At 41.4% G+C, this 13,553-nt stretch overlaps 1 non-coding gene across 1 annotated transcript; it reads right to left on the reverse strand.

The window, feature by feature from the left end:
* Nucleotides 1-8,626: 8,626 nt before the first annotated feature.
* Nucleotides 8,627-8,698, reverse strand: TRNAE-UUC (transfer RNA glutamic acid (anticodon UUC)). Its single transcript has one exon. It is a non-coding gene; the product is annotated as a tRNA-Glu (tRNA).
* Between the last annotated feature and the right edge of the window lie 4,855 nt (nucleotides 8,699-13,553).

Raw genomic sequence — 13,553 nt, forward strand, 5'->3', positions numbered from 1 at the left:
AAGCAGAGACATTACTTTGCCGACTTTTTCCAGTGGTCACGTATGGATGTGCGAGTTGGACTGTAAAGAAGGCAGAGCACCGAAGAATGCTTTTGAATGTGGTGTTGGAGAAGACTCTTGAGAGTCCCTTGGACTGCAAGGAGATCCAACCAGTCCATTCTGAAGGAGGTCAGTCCTGGGATTTCTTTTGAGGGAATGATGCTAAAGCTGAAACTCCAGTACTTTGGCCACATTATGCGAAGAGTTAACTCATTGGAAAAGACTCTGATGCTGGGAGGGATTGGGAGCAGGAGAAGAAGGGGACAACAGAGGATGAGATGGCTGGATGGCATCACTGACTCGATGGACGTGAGTCTGAGTGAACTCCAGGAGTTGGTGATGGACAGGGAGGCCTGGTATGCTGCGATTCATGGGGTTGCAAAGAGTCGGACACGACTGAGTGACTGAACTGAACTGAACTGGTTGGATCTCCTTGCAGTCCAAGGGACTCTCAAGAGTCTTCTGCAACAACACAGTTCAAAAGTATCAATTCTTCTGTGCTCAGCTTTCTTTATAGTCCAACTCTCACATCCATACATGACTATTGGAAAAACCATAGCCTTGACTAGACGGACATTTGTTGGCAAAGTAAGTCTCTGCTTTTGAATATGCTATCTAGGTTGGTCATAACTTTCCTTCCAAGGAGTAAGTGTCTTTCAATTTCATAGCTGCAGTCACCATCTGCAGTGATTTTGGAGTCCCCCAAAATTAAGTCAGCCACTGTTTCCCCATCTATTTGCCATGGGACCGAATGCCATGATCTTAGTTTTCTGAATGTTGAACTTTAAGCCAACTTTTTCACTCTCTTCTTTCACTTTCATCAAGAGTCTCTTTAGTTCTTCTTCACTTTCTGCCATAAGGGTGGTATCATCTGCATATCTGAGGTTATTGATATTTCTCCCAGCAATCTTGATTCCAGCTTGTGCTTCTTCCAGCCCAGCGTTTCTCATGATGTACTCTGCATATAAGTTAAGTAAGCAGGGTGACAATATACAGCCTTGACGTACTCCTTTTCCTATTTGGAACCAGTCTGTTTTTCCATGTCTAGTTCTAACTGTTGCTTCCTGATCTGCATATAGGTTTCTCAAGAGGCAGGTCAGGTGGTCTGGTATTCCCATCTCTTTCAGAATTTTCCACAGTTTATTGTGATCCACACAGTCAAAGGCTTTGGCATAGTCAATAAAGCAGAAATAGATGTTTTTCTGGAAATCTCTTGCTTTTTCAATGATCCAATGGATGTTGGCAGTTTGATCTCTGGTTCCCCTGCCTTTTCTGAAACCAGCTTGAACATCTGGAAGTTCACGGTTCATGTATTGCTGAAGTGTGGCTTGGTGAATTTTGAACATACTTTACTAGCATGTAAAGATTCATATATTCAGGGAAAAGTATATATAGATATATAGATATATAACTGAATCTTTTTGCTATACACCGGAAACTAGCACAACATTGCAAACCAGCTATGCTTCAGTTAAAAACAAGAAAAAAATCTCAAATACTGGTGAATTAACATACATTATTTGTATTAAGTGAGAAAAAAAATCACTATGTGTGTATCATACTTTAAGTAACCTGTTTTAATTTATTTGTTTCTATTAACTGACCAACTACCTGTCTCAGTTACAAGGGAATCCACTATCTTGTAATCACTGGTTTACAAGCTCCTGTGTGGTTGAGGCAGCCACCTAAGGTCAAAAGTTCTGAACTGAGTGAGTGGTCCCAGGGTCAGAACCCTGGAGACAGAGGATCAGAGATTACAGTGGGCTGCAGAGGACCAAGACAAGCAGGGGTTCATTACTTTGAAACATCCTGAACTGGTACAATTTTATAGTAACATTTTGTTAAGTAAAGCATTAAATAAGCCAACCATGTGTTACCACCAATATTTTATAAGAACAAGTTTAATCTTACAAAAAAGTAATAACATCAATTAGACATTTGTTTAAGTGGAATATTATTCTATTGTTGTTCAGTCACTCAGTCATGTCTGGCTCATTGCAACCCCATGGACTGCAGCATGCCAGGCTTCCCTGTCCTTCACTTTCTCCTGGAGTTTGCTCAAACTCAGGTCCATTGAGTTGATGATGCCATCCAACCATCCCATCCCCTGCCATCCCCTTCTCCTCCTGTCCTCATTCTTTCTCAGCATCAGGGTCTTTTCCACTAAGTCAGCTTCAGCATCAGTCCTTCCAATGAATATTCTTAATACTGTCCTTATTCTGCCCATTTTTCCTCAACTACATTAAAACCTTCATTCACAGTCTGTGCTGATTCAAAGACTGGGATTCCTGAGGTCCTAAGTGTGTTGGTTGTTTAATGCAGTTTACTAAACTTGAATAATGTGTATTCTCAATTTAAATGGAAAGGCATGCCTGCAGATACACCCCTCCCCATGCTGCCTTACACTATTTTATCATAATGTAAAAAAATATGCACATATTTTATGTGAATATAAAAGAAATACGTGCTCATACCTTTTATCCAACTAAAAACAAAAGCAAGTTTGCAAATTACATACTAACAAAACTGTAAAATCATTAAAATTCAAATTAACAGCACTAATTTAATATGATATATGAGGTTGTGTTTCTGCAACTACATTGCTAATGTAGGCTTTAATATTCAAGGTTGCAGCCTCAGGTCAGGTTTTATATATAATTGACTTTCATATTTTGACTTCAAACATACTAATGCAAGGTAAAATACACTTTCCTCTAAGTATGATTTTGTTTCCTAATTCAGAATAAACAATCTTCCTATAGAATCAGAACTCTTCCAGTGAACAATGGTCTTAGAACAATTGTCATGAGTGTCAGTTCTGTAAATTGTTCAAGATAATTTTAACATTGTGGCATTAAACATGGGTCTCTGCATGGGTACTTACTCCAGTTATTGAAATAATGAATACTTCATGACATATTTATTGTTAATGAATTTTCCGGATTAGTAACCAAACAATACATGCACTTATAAAATAAACATGATACCAGATGCTACAGTACAGGTTATTTTCTTCTTTTGATTTTCTATATCCACACTCATATTTCTCATGACCCAATGCTCTCACCACTTTCTTCTACTGTTATAACATTGAAACCTTCAGGCAGGCAGCACTCCATGATGCCATCTGGTGCAAACACAATCATAAATACAAATACAAGCTCAGGCACTTGGTTTACAAGGAACTAGTCAGTTAGAATGTCATCATTTTGATGTCAGAATATGCTTTCATTAATTTTTAAATTTATCAGTGAAATAAAAACATAAACAACGTTTGCCAAAAACTGAGATTCCACAAACCATATCCGTGGCTCTCTCAGGGTTCCAAAGACTAGTTTTTCTGAAATAAAAAAGATTGGGGGTTTTCACAAACTTTCTAGAAGAAAGTGTCAATTGTCAATCACTTTTAAATTTAAAAACAAAGGAATAAGGTTGGGGTGATACAAGAATGGAAAATAAACTTAGAGTGAAAGATTCCGAGGACAAAGACCATAAACAAAGAGGAAGTCAAGAACTAAAGACAAAGGGTATATTCCAAGAGAAAGACCCAACTGATGGGAGAATTTGACAGGTAAGCCCAGCAGGACCTAAGCACAGCAGAGCCAGCAGGGCCTAGGTGCTTAGGAGTTCACCCTGAAAGCTGTCAGACAGGCAGGAATCACCATGGCTCTTAACTCTATGCATCTTTCCAGTTCAGTGTTCCTACCCCTAGGTATTAAGAAAAGGCACGGATACCATGTCAGTTTTCCTCTTTAGATTGTAAACATCTCAAGAGCCAGAGCATTGTCTTGTTAATCTCTGTCTCTCCACCACCTCACACAGTCTCAGGTACAGGGTACAGCTCCAGCAAAATATGTGGAATGAAAGCATTCCTGAATTGGAAGGGAACTTCAGTTCAGTTCAGTTGCTCTGTCGTGTCCGACTCTTTGCGACCCCATGAACTGCAGCACGCCAGGCCTCCCTGTCCATCACCAACTCCCAGACTTCACCCAAACTCATGTCCATAGAGTTGGTGATGCCATCCAGCCATCTAATCCTCTGTCATCCCCTTCTCCTCCTGCCCCCAACCCACCCAGCATCAGAGTCTTTTCCAATAAGTCAGCTCTTCGCATCAGGTGGCCAAAGTATTGGAGTTTCAGCTTTAGCATTATTCCTTCCAAAGAAATCCCAGGGCTGATCTCCTTCAGAATGGGAAGGGAACTTAAAGACCTCTACACCAGGATTTCACAAATTCCAAGCTACTGATTAGGAGGTAAATTTTAACCTCTAGCAAGAGCTACTGTTTCATGAAGGCAAGAATATTTTAATAACATTTATTGAGCATTTACTCTTCAAAACCATGTCCTTCTGATTCTAGAGACTGAATTGTTAACCATTTTGTTATAAAACCTCCAAACACATTTGAAGTCATTAGTCAAGTTACTAACGTTTTTTAAAATTTATTTTTAATTGAAGGATAATTGCTTTACAATATTGTGTTGGCTTCTGCCATACATCAACATGAATCAGCCATAGGTATACATATGTCCTTTCTCTTTTGGACTTCTTCCCAAGTTACCAAAAGTTTAATTTTAGAGTAATCCACAGGATGGGCATTAGCGTGGGGTTGACCAGCTCTCCACCAACATTCTTACTCCCCTTTGTATAACAGAGTTGTTGGAAAGTGGCTGTCCAGCCACAGACTCAGTTCAGTTCAGTTCAGTCGCTCAGTTGTGTCTGACTCTTTGTGACCCCATGAATTGCAGCACGCCAGGCCTCCCTGTCCATCACCAACTCCCGGAGTTCACTCAAACTCACGTCCATCGAGTCAGTGATGCCATCCAGCCATCTCATCCTCTGTCGTCCCCTTCTCTTCCTGTCCCCAATCCCTCCCAGCATCAGAGCCTTTTCCAATGAGTCAACTCTTCCCATGAGGTGGCCAAAATATTGGAGTTTCAGCTTCAATATCAGTCCTTCCAATGAACACCCAGGACTGATCTTCAGAATGGACTAGTTGGATCTCCTTGCAGACCAAGGGACTCTCAAGAGTCTTCTCCAGCATCACACTTCAAAAGCATCAATTCGGCATCAGCTTTCTTCGCAGTCCAACTCTCACATCCATACATGACCACAGGAAAAACCATAGCCTTCACTAGACAGACCTTTGTTGGCAAAGTAATATCTCTGCTTTTCAATATGCTATCTAGGTTGGTCATAATTTTTCTTCTAAGGAGTAAGCGTCTTTTAATTTCATGGCTGCAGTCACCATCTGCAGTGATTTTGGAGCCCCCAAAAATAAAGTCTGACACTGTTTCCACTGTTTCCCCATCTATTTCCCATGAAGTGATGGGACCAGATGCCATGATCTTCATTTTCTGAATGTTGAGCTTTAAGCCAACTTTTTCACTCTCCTCTTTCGCTTTCATCAAGAGGCTTTTTAGTTCCTCTTCACTGTCTGCCATAAGGGTGGTGTCATCTGTGTATCTGAGGTTATTGATATTTCTCCCAGCAATCTTGATTCCAGCTTGTGCTTCTTCCAGTCCAGCCTTTCTCATGATGTACTCTGCATAGAAGTTAAATAAGCAGGGTGACAATGCACAGCCTTGACATACTCTTTTTCCTATTTGGAAGGAGTCCATTGTTCCATGTCCAGTTCTAACTGTTGCTTCCTGATCTGTATACAGGTTTCTCAAGAGGCAGGTCAGGTGGTCTGGTATTCCCATCTCTTTCAGAATTTTCCACAGTTTATTGTGATCTACACAGTCAAAGGCTTTGGCATAGTCAATAAAGCAGAAATAGATGTATTTCTGGAACTCTCTTGCTTTTTTGATGATCCAGCGGATGTTGGCAATTTGATCTCTGGTTCCTCTGCCTTTTCTAAAACCAGCTTGAACATCTGGAAGTTCACGGTTCATGTATTGCTGAAGCCTGGCTTGGAGAATTTTGAGCATTACTTTACTAGCGTGTGAGATGAGTGCAATTGTGTGGTAGTTTGAGCATTCTTTGGCATTGCCTTTCTTTGAACTAAAATGGACTGGAATGGGTGAATTTAACTCAGATGACCATTATATCTACTACAGTGGGCAGGAATCCCTTAGAAGAAATGGAGTAGCCATCATCGTTAACAAAAGAGTCTGAAATGGAGTACTTGGATGCAATCTCAAAAATGACAGAATGATCTCTGTTCATTTCCAAGGAAATCATTCAATATCACAGTAATTCAAGTCTATGCCTCAGCCAATAAAGTGGAACAAGCTGAAGTTGAACGGTTCTATGAAGACCTACAAGACCTTTTAGAACTAACACCCAAAAAAGATGTCCTTTTCCTTATAGGGGACTGGAATTCAAAAGCAGGAAGTCAAGAAACACCTGGAGTAACAGGCAAATTTGGCCTTGGAATATGGAATGAAGCAGGGCAAAGGCTAATAGAGTTTTGCCAAGAGAACACACTGGTCATAGCAAACACCCTCTTCCAACAACACAAGAGAAGACTCTACACATGGACATCACCAGATGGTCACACCAAAATCAGATTGATTATATTCTTTATAGCCAAAGATGGAGAAGCTCTATACAGCCAGCAAAAACAAGACTGGGAGCTGGCTGTGGCTCAGATCATGAACTCCTTATTACCAAATTCAGACTTAAATTGAAGAAAGTAGGGAAAACCACTAGACCGTTCAGGTATGTCCTAAATCAAATCCCTTATGATTATACAGTGGAAGTGAGAAATAAATTTAAGGGGCTAGATCTGATAGATAGAGTGCCTGATGAACTGTGGAATGAGGTTCGTGACATTGTACAGGAGACAGGGATCAAGTCCAACCCCATGGAAAAGAAATGCCAAAAAGCAAAATGGCTGTCTGGGAGGCCTTACAAATAGCTGTGAAAAGAAGAGAAGCAAAAACCAAAGGAGAAAAGGAAAGATATAAGCATCTGAATGCAGAGCTCCAAAGAATAGCAAGAAGAGATGAAAAAGCTTTCCTCAGCGATCAATGCAAAGTAACAGAGGAAAAGAACAGAATGGGAAAGACTAGAGATCTCTTCAAGAAAATTAGAGATACCAAGGGAACATTTCACACAAAGATGGGCTCGATAAGGGACAGAAATGGTCTGGACCTAACAGAAGCAGAAGATATTAAGAAGAGGTGGCAAGAATACACAGAAGAATTATACAAAAAAAGATCTTCACGACCCAGATAATCACGATGGTGTGATCACTCACCTAGAGCCAGACATCCTGGAATGTGAAGTCAAGTGGGCCTTAGAAAGCATCACTACGAACAAAGCTAGTGGAGGTGATGGCATTCCAGTTGAGCTATTTCAAATCCTGAAAGATGATGCTGTGAAAGTGCTGCACTCAATATGCCAGCAAATTTGGAAAACTCAGCAGTGGCCACAGGACTGGAAAAGGTCAGTTTTCATTCCAATCCCAAAGCCACAGACTACATTTCTCTATTCCACACTCATCTAGATGAGGCCATGTGAGGATGGAATGTGAATGCAATTTAGGCATGGTGTTTCTAGAGCAAGGCTCTAGGAAGTACTGTGCCTTCTCCACACTCACTTTCATCTTCTTCCAGTGTGATTCAGGTGACAACTGTTAGATCCTAGGGCAGCGGTCAGCAAACATTTTCTGTACAAATACAGAGAGCAAATAATTTAGGCTTTTCAGGGCATAATATCTCTGTTACAACCATTCAGCTCTACCATTATAATGTAGCCGCAGACAATACGTAAATGACTGGGCATGGCTATGTTTCCATAATATTTTATTTACAAAAGCAGGCAGTAGTTCAGATTTGGCCCACTGGCTATAGTTTGCTTATTCCTGCTCTAGAGAATGGTGGAACAGCAGTACTGAAAGCTGTGTATTTTCCATTCTTTTTTATCCAAATGAGAGCTTCGATGGCATATATCTCACCCCTGCTCTGCCACTGCACATTTTCTTTTTCAGTTTGTAGACTGCCTGACCTAAAGAAGACCATGAGACCTGGTGAAGAGAAACATGCATCACCAAGAGATCGTGGAGTTGAGGTGACTGTAGAAAGTGGATGGTACTGAGGCTTAACTTTTCTGGGGAGCAGTAAGCATGTCCTACGGGTAAAAAGAAGGGTGAGCACAGATATTTGGCACTAGAGGAGCAGATTATGCAGAGAGCTAGATGAGCATAAGTTTGAGTACTGTGTTCAGAGCATGGAGTTTTCCCCAGGAAGGGACAAATTTCTCTGCTGCTCTTACATCCTAGTGTGGGTAGGTAACTAATTCTCACCAAAGGAATGTTTGTAAAAATGACATGCAGCATTTCTGGGCCAAGGCTTATAAGAAGTGGATTATTTCCTTATTTTCCCATCCTCCCCCGTTCTGTTGGCTAGATGCAGATAATAACAGTGAGGACTGACAGAATGATGGAATGACAAGATAGAAGAGCTGCCTGCTGAATCCTGTGTATTGATATATGAGCAAGAAATTAACTTCTATGGTATTTAAATCACTTTCAAGTTTTAAGTCTATTTCTTATGGTACCTAGTGTTACTCCAACTAATACAGAAATTAGAATAATTACTGGATTTGTTTTGGCCTCACCACAAGGCTTGTAGGATTTTATTTCCTCAAGCAGGGATTGAACCTGGGCCTCAGGAGTGAAAGTGCTGAGTCCTAACCACTGGACTACCAGGGAATTCCTGGATTCTTTATTGTTGCGAGCATTAAGTGAGGTAAAGCACTTAATACAGTCCTGGAATATTTTGATGATTAATTTTATGTGTCAACTTGACTGGGTCACTGGGTGCCTAGATATTAGGTCAAATATTTTTCTGGGTGTGTCTCTGAGGTTGTTTTTGATGTGATTAACATTTCAATCAGTAGGCTGAGTAAAACAGATTGTCTTCCCTACAGTGGGTGGGCCTCATCAAATCAGCTGAAGGCTTAAGTAGGAAAAAAAGACTGACCCTCCCAGGAGCATGAGGGAACTCCTACTGCCTGACTGCATAAGCTGGGGCATTGATCTCTTCCTGCCTTTGGACTTAAACATCAGCTCTTCTCAGATCTCTATCCTGTCAGCCTTTGGACTGGAATTTACACCATCAACTCTCCTGGTGCAGGCTGTCAGGCTTGGGCTGCAATTGTGCCAGTGGCTGTCCTAGATGTCTACTTTGCTGACTGCAGATATTGGGACTTCCCAGTCTGCATAGTCATGTAAGCCAATTTCTTGTAATAAATTTCTTTCTATACACATACACCCTGTCGGTTCTGTTTCTCTGGAGAACCTTGAGTAATACACATATATTAATTGTGCAATAAATATATTGATGCATTCATTCTATTTCTTAGTAAGCAATTAAATCCTATTTTCTCGTCTGCTACTTCACATCTGCTTGCTTTTATTTCTCGTTTATCTGGCAGAGGATATTTGCTTCATTCTGGCCTCTTTAAAGGGATCTTTCTTGCCCAAAGTAAGAATGCACTAAAAGCTTATAAAAGCTAGCCTTGGATATTAGCTATGGTCTCTGGAAATCATCCAGAACATATCTCGGTGTATTTTATTCCCATGCATAAATCTTTGTCCTCTTCCATCATATAACAACCTTCTACTGCCTCGATCCAGATTTTTACTTCAGAATCTGATCTTGCATACTGAAGAATATGCATCCCCCATCTTGTGCTCCTGCACCACGCACCCACTACTGGGCCCTGTCCACCATCCCCGTCCCACTTCCCATATCTCTTCGGAGTCCAGAATCTCTTCAGAAAATAAGATTTTTGCGCTCAGTTGTTTTAAAAGTGGCTCCCTACTACATTTAGTAGAAGCTGGATATGTCCAACAGAATCAAGGACATCGTGTAGCTTCATGGATCATGCTCTTATCCAGGAACCTTTGAAACTTGACCAAATGACTTTACTATGTAAACAAATCATTGTTACCTACCCCATGTTGGAAGCTGCAGATTGGAAAACCTATCAAGATGTCAAAAAACAAATGGAGTCCCTTGTGTGCTGTGTGCTCAGTCCCTTCACCCGTTTCCAGCTCCGTGCAACCCCATGGAGTGTAGCCTCCCAGGCTCCTCTGTCCAAGGGGTTATCCAGGCAAGAATACTGAAGTGGGTTGCCATGCCCTCCTCCAGGGGATCTTCCCCCTGGGATCAAATCTGTATCTCCTGTGTCTCCTACACTGCAGGTGGATTCTTTCCCTACTGAGCCACTGAGGAAGCCCCTTGGAGTCCTTTATCCATTAAGAAAATTCCCCTTTATGTCCACCCTCTCCAGTTTAAAGATGTTAGCAACTTGAAGGCAGGAATCTTGGCTTTTTTGCTGAGGTTTTCTAATCCCAGAAAAGCTTTTAGCACATAAACATTTGTTAAATTAGTAACTACAGATCCTTGCACCTCATATCCTTTTCTTCACCTGGAAATTTGGCCACCAGCACTACTTATACCTTCATTAGGTCTCCATTTCACTTTGCCTCATTCACTAAAAGTTATCTAAAGTGAAAAAAAGTGAAAGTGAAGTCACTCAGTCGTGTCTGACTCTTAGCGACCCCATGGACTGTAGCCTACCAAGGTCCTCTGTCCATAGGATTTTCCATTCAATAGTACTGGAATGGATTGCTACTTCCTTCTCCAAGGGATCTTCTCGACCCAGGGATCGAACCCGGGTCTCCCGCATTGTAGACAGACGCTTTACTGTCTGAAGTTGGCAACAAATGAAGAAGCAGGGGAACTACCCTTGTGTGAAACTGTTAGTCACTCAGTCATGTCTGACTCTTTACGACCCTGTAGGCCATAGCCCACCAGGCTCCTTTATCCACAGGATTCTCCAGGCAAGAATACTGGAGTGGGTAGCCTTTCCCTTCTCTAGAGTATCTTCCCAACCCAGGGATTGAACCCGGGTCTCTTGCATTGCTGGCAGATCCTTTACTGTCTGAGCCGGCGGGTCATTACCTTTGTGTAGTTAGTTCCAATGTGCGACTAAACAATGGATCTAGCACCTGGTTCCAGCAAAGCAGACATATTACTTTCATTGCTCAAAGCCAAGGATTTCTGCAAGATCAAAGACACTAATTATGGTCCCTCAGACCAACTCCTGCTAGTGCAGTGGGGTCCTGTTAGGATTACTAATGCTTAGGATGACAATATCATCTGAGACAATTACTCTCATTAACACTAATCTAGAGAGCTGGTTATAGACCAACTCTATAATATTTTGATGAGCATGAAGAAGTAAGACTTTCATGCAATCTACAGCTTTGGGCAAAGCAGAAAGAGTAAGTGATGACAGCTTTGCAGAAACACCTCAACCAACTCGCGTATTTGGTGACAACTATTCAGCTGGTCCAGCATCCCTGCCTTCCAATGAGTCATAAAGGGGATACTCTATGACTTTCTGGAATGGAAGGTTTCTTTATGCACATGAATTTTAATGAATACTCGGTTCAGTGTTACAGCTGGGTCATCCTATTCTGTCTAAAATAGATGAGTCAATGATTTCTGAAAAAGTGACTGCTATTTTAACATGTTCTACAGAATCAAGAATACCAGTTTGTTCCAAGATTTTTGTGGCTATGAGATTTCTAGGGTTTTCTGGTGATCTACCTCTCATGTCTCCAGGCCAATGGTTCTCCAAGTGTATTTTCCACACTAGCACCATCATTTCAGAACCTGTTACAAATTTGCAATTTCAGGCTCCATCTCAGACCTACTTAATCAGAAACTCTGGTGGGCAAGTCCAGCAATGTGTGTTTAATAAGCCCTTCAGATAAATCTGATACTTGTTTAAATTTGAGAACCACTAGCTGAGATTCATGGGGTCGCAAAAAGTCGGACACGACTAAGAGACTGAACTGAATTGAACTGGCCTGAACTGAACTTGACTATACTTTGGAATTCTTTACATGGAACAAAGGGTTTTCTTGGCACCTAGATATGACTGTGACCTCACAGTCATTGAAAACCTCATCCTTTCAGTTCTAAACCTTACCTACTCTGGTTCTTCATTAGCTTTGATGATACGTTATTGGAGGAAAGAACATTCTTTCAGAAGCAGATCTAAGCTCTGGTGGCCTCTGCCCTGTGATTCTTCTAGAAGTTGATCTCAGCCTAGGCCAATTACTCTACGTGGGAACAAGTAGTATTAGGGGTTACGGCTGCCTTTAAAATGTGTGGGCACGTCCCTAAGGGCCCCTAAATGATGTCTGAGAAAACCATGTGTAATGGAGGCAAATGTACACTGTTTATGCCGATTGAAATAGACCCATTCAAGCTGATACCTGAATCAAATGCTCAGCAAACAGATCTGCCTGACTTTAGTATGGAAAACAGAATGTCAGGGGGCAGAAGACTCAACCCCAGGAAATCCTCTGACACCTGAAGATAATGTGCCCAGGCAGCAGTGCTGGGCAGAAATCCAGTTCTACATTCTGGTGGCCCTTCAGCCATGAAGTAGACCAAGTATGTCTAATGCATAGAAACCCTTTCAAATTTATAATGCAGTCCATCAGGATTTTTGATGGTATCTAACTTGATCTGAAACCCTCTTTCTAATCCTTCCTTGTCATATCTATAATGAGTCAAGGGACCACTGGACATGCTCACAAACTCAAATGTCCCCGCAATATCGTCACCTTCACTTCTCCAACTGCCCCTTCTTCCCCGTAGCCACACCTTCATCTATAGATGGGCACCTTCTCCATGAACATGACACATTTCCTTTTCTATATGCATCCCTCACCCTAATAGGCCTGTCTCTGCACAACACTCCTGCTATTTTGTCCATTTTTTCTGTCTTTTGTGGCTTAGTTGTCTGGCTCATATTTGTCATCCTTTGTCTGTCTTTTCAGCGCTAATTTATTGCAAATATTGGTTGAAAACCTAGCATACATCCGGGGCTTCCCCAGGGGCTCAGCGAGTAAAGAATCTGCCTGCAATGCAACAGACAAAAGAGACACGGGTTCAATCCCTGGGTTGAAAAGATCCCTTGGAGAAGGAAATGGCAACTGACTCCAGTATTCTTGCCTGGAAAATCCCATGGACGGAGGAGTCTGGCGGGCTACAGTCCATGGGGTTGCAAAGAGTCAGACGTGACAGAGTACGACGCACAACAACTATACATCCAGCATTAAGAACATAGAAATAAATACGGTTATTTCTTCCTGCCCCACTCTATTTTTGAACCCCTTTATTGAGTACTTGCTATGCACCAGGCCCTAGGATGATAGATTTGTATACACAAACAACATTGAACATGTTGGCCTTTGAACATAAGTCTACTTAGACCAGAATTTTTCTCAATTGTAAATACTACAGTACTCCACAATCCATGGTTGGTTGACTCTGTGGATGCCAAATGATGGCTAGGAGGAAACAAACAGGATATGAAGATCTGATTCTAAGTTATACATGGATTTTCAAGTGTACAGAGGATCAGTGCCCAACACCTGCATTATTCAAGGATCAACTGCATATGATTTTTTCCTTTAACATACTAGGCATGTAAAATTAATGTTTTATTTTAGAGATAAGTCATTTAAGGCTCAGATA

This window comes from Ovis canadensis, chromosome 3 (assembly GCF_042477335.2).
Source record: "Ovis canadensis isolate MfBH-ARS-UI-01 breed Bighorn chromosome 3, ARS-UI_OviCan_v2, whole genome shotgun sequence".
Lineage (NCBI taxonomy): Eukaryota > Metazoa > Chordata > Mammalia > Artiodactyla > Bovidae > Ovis > Ovis canadensis.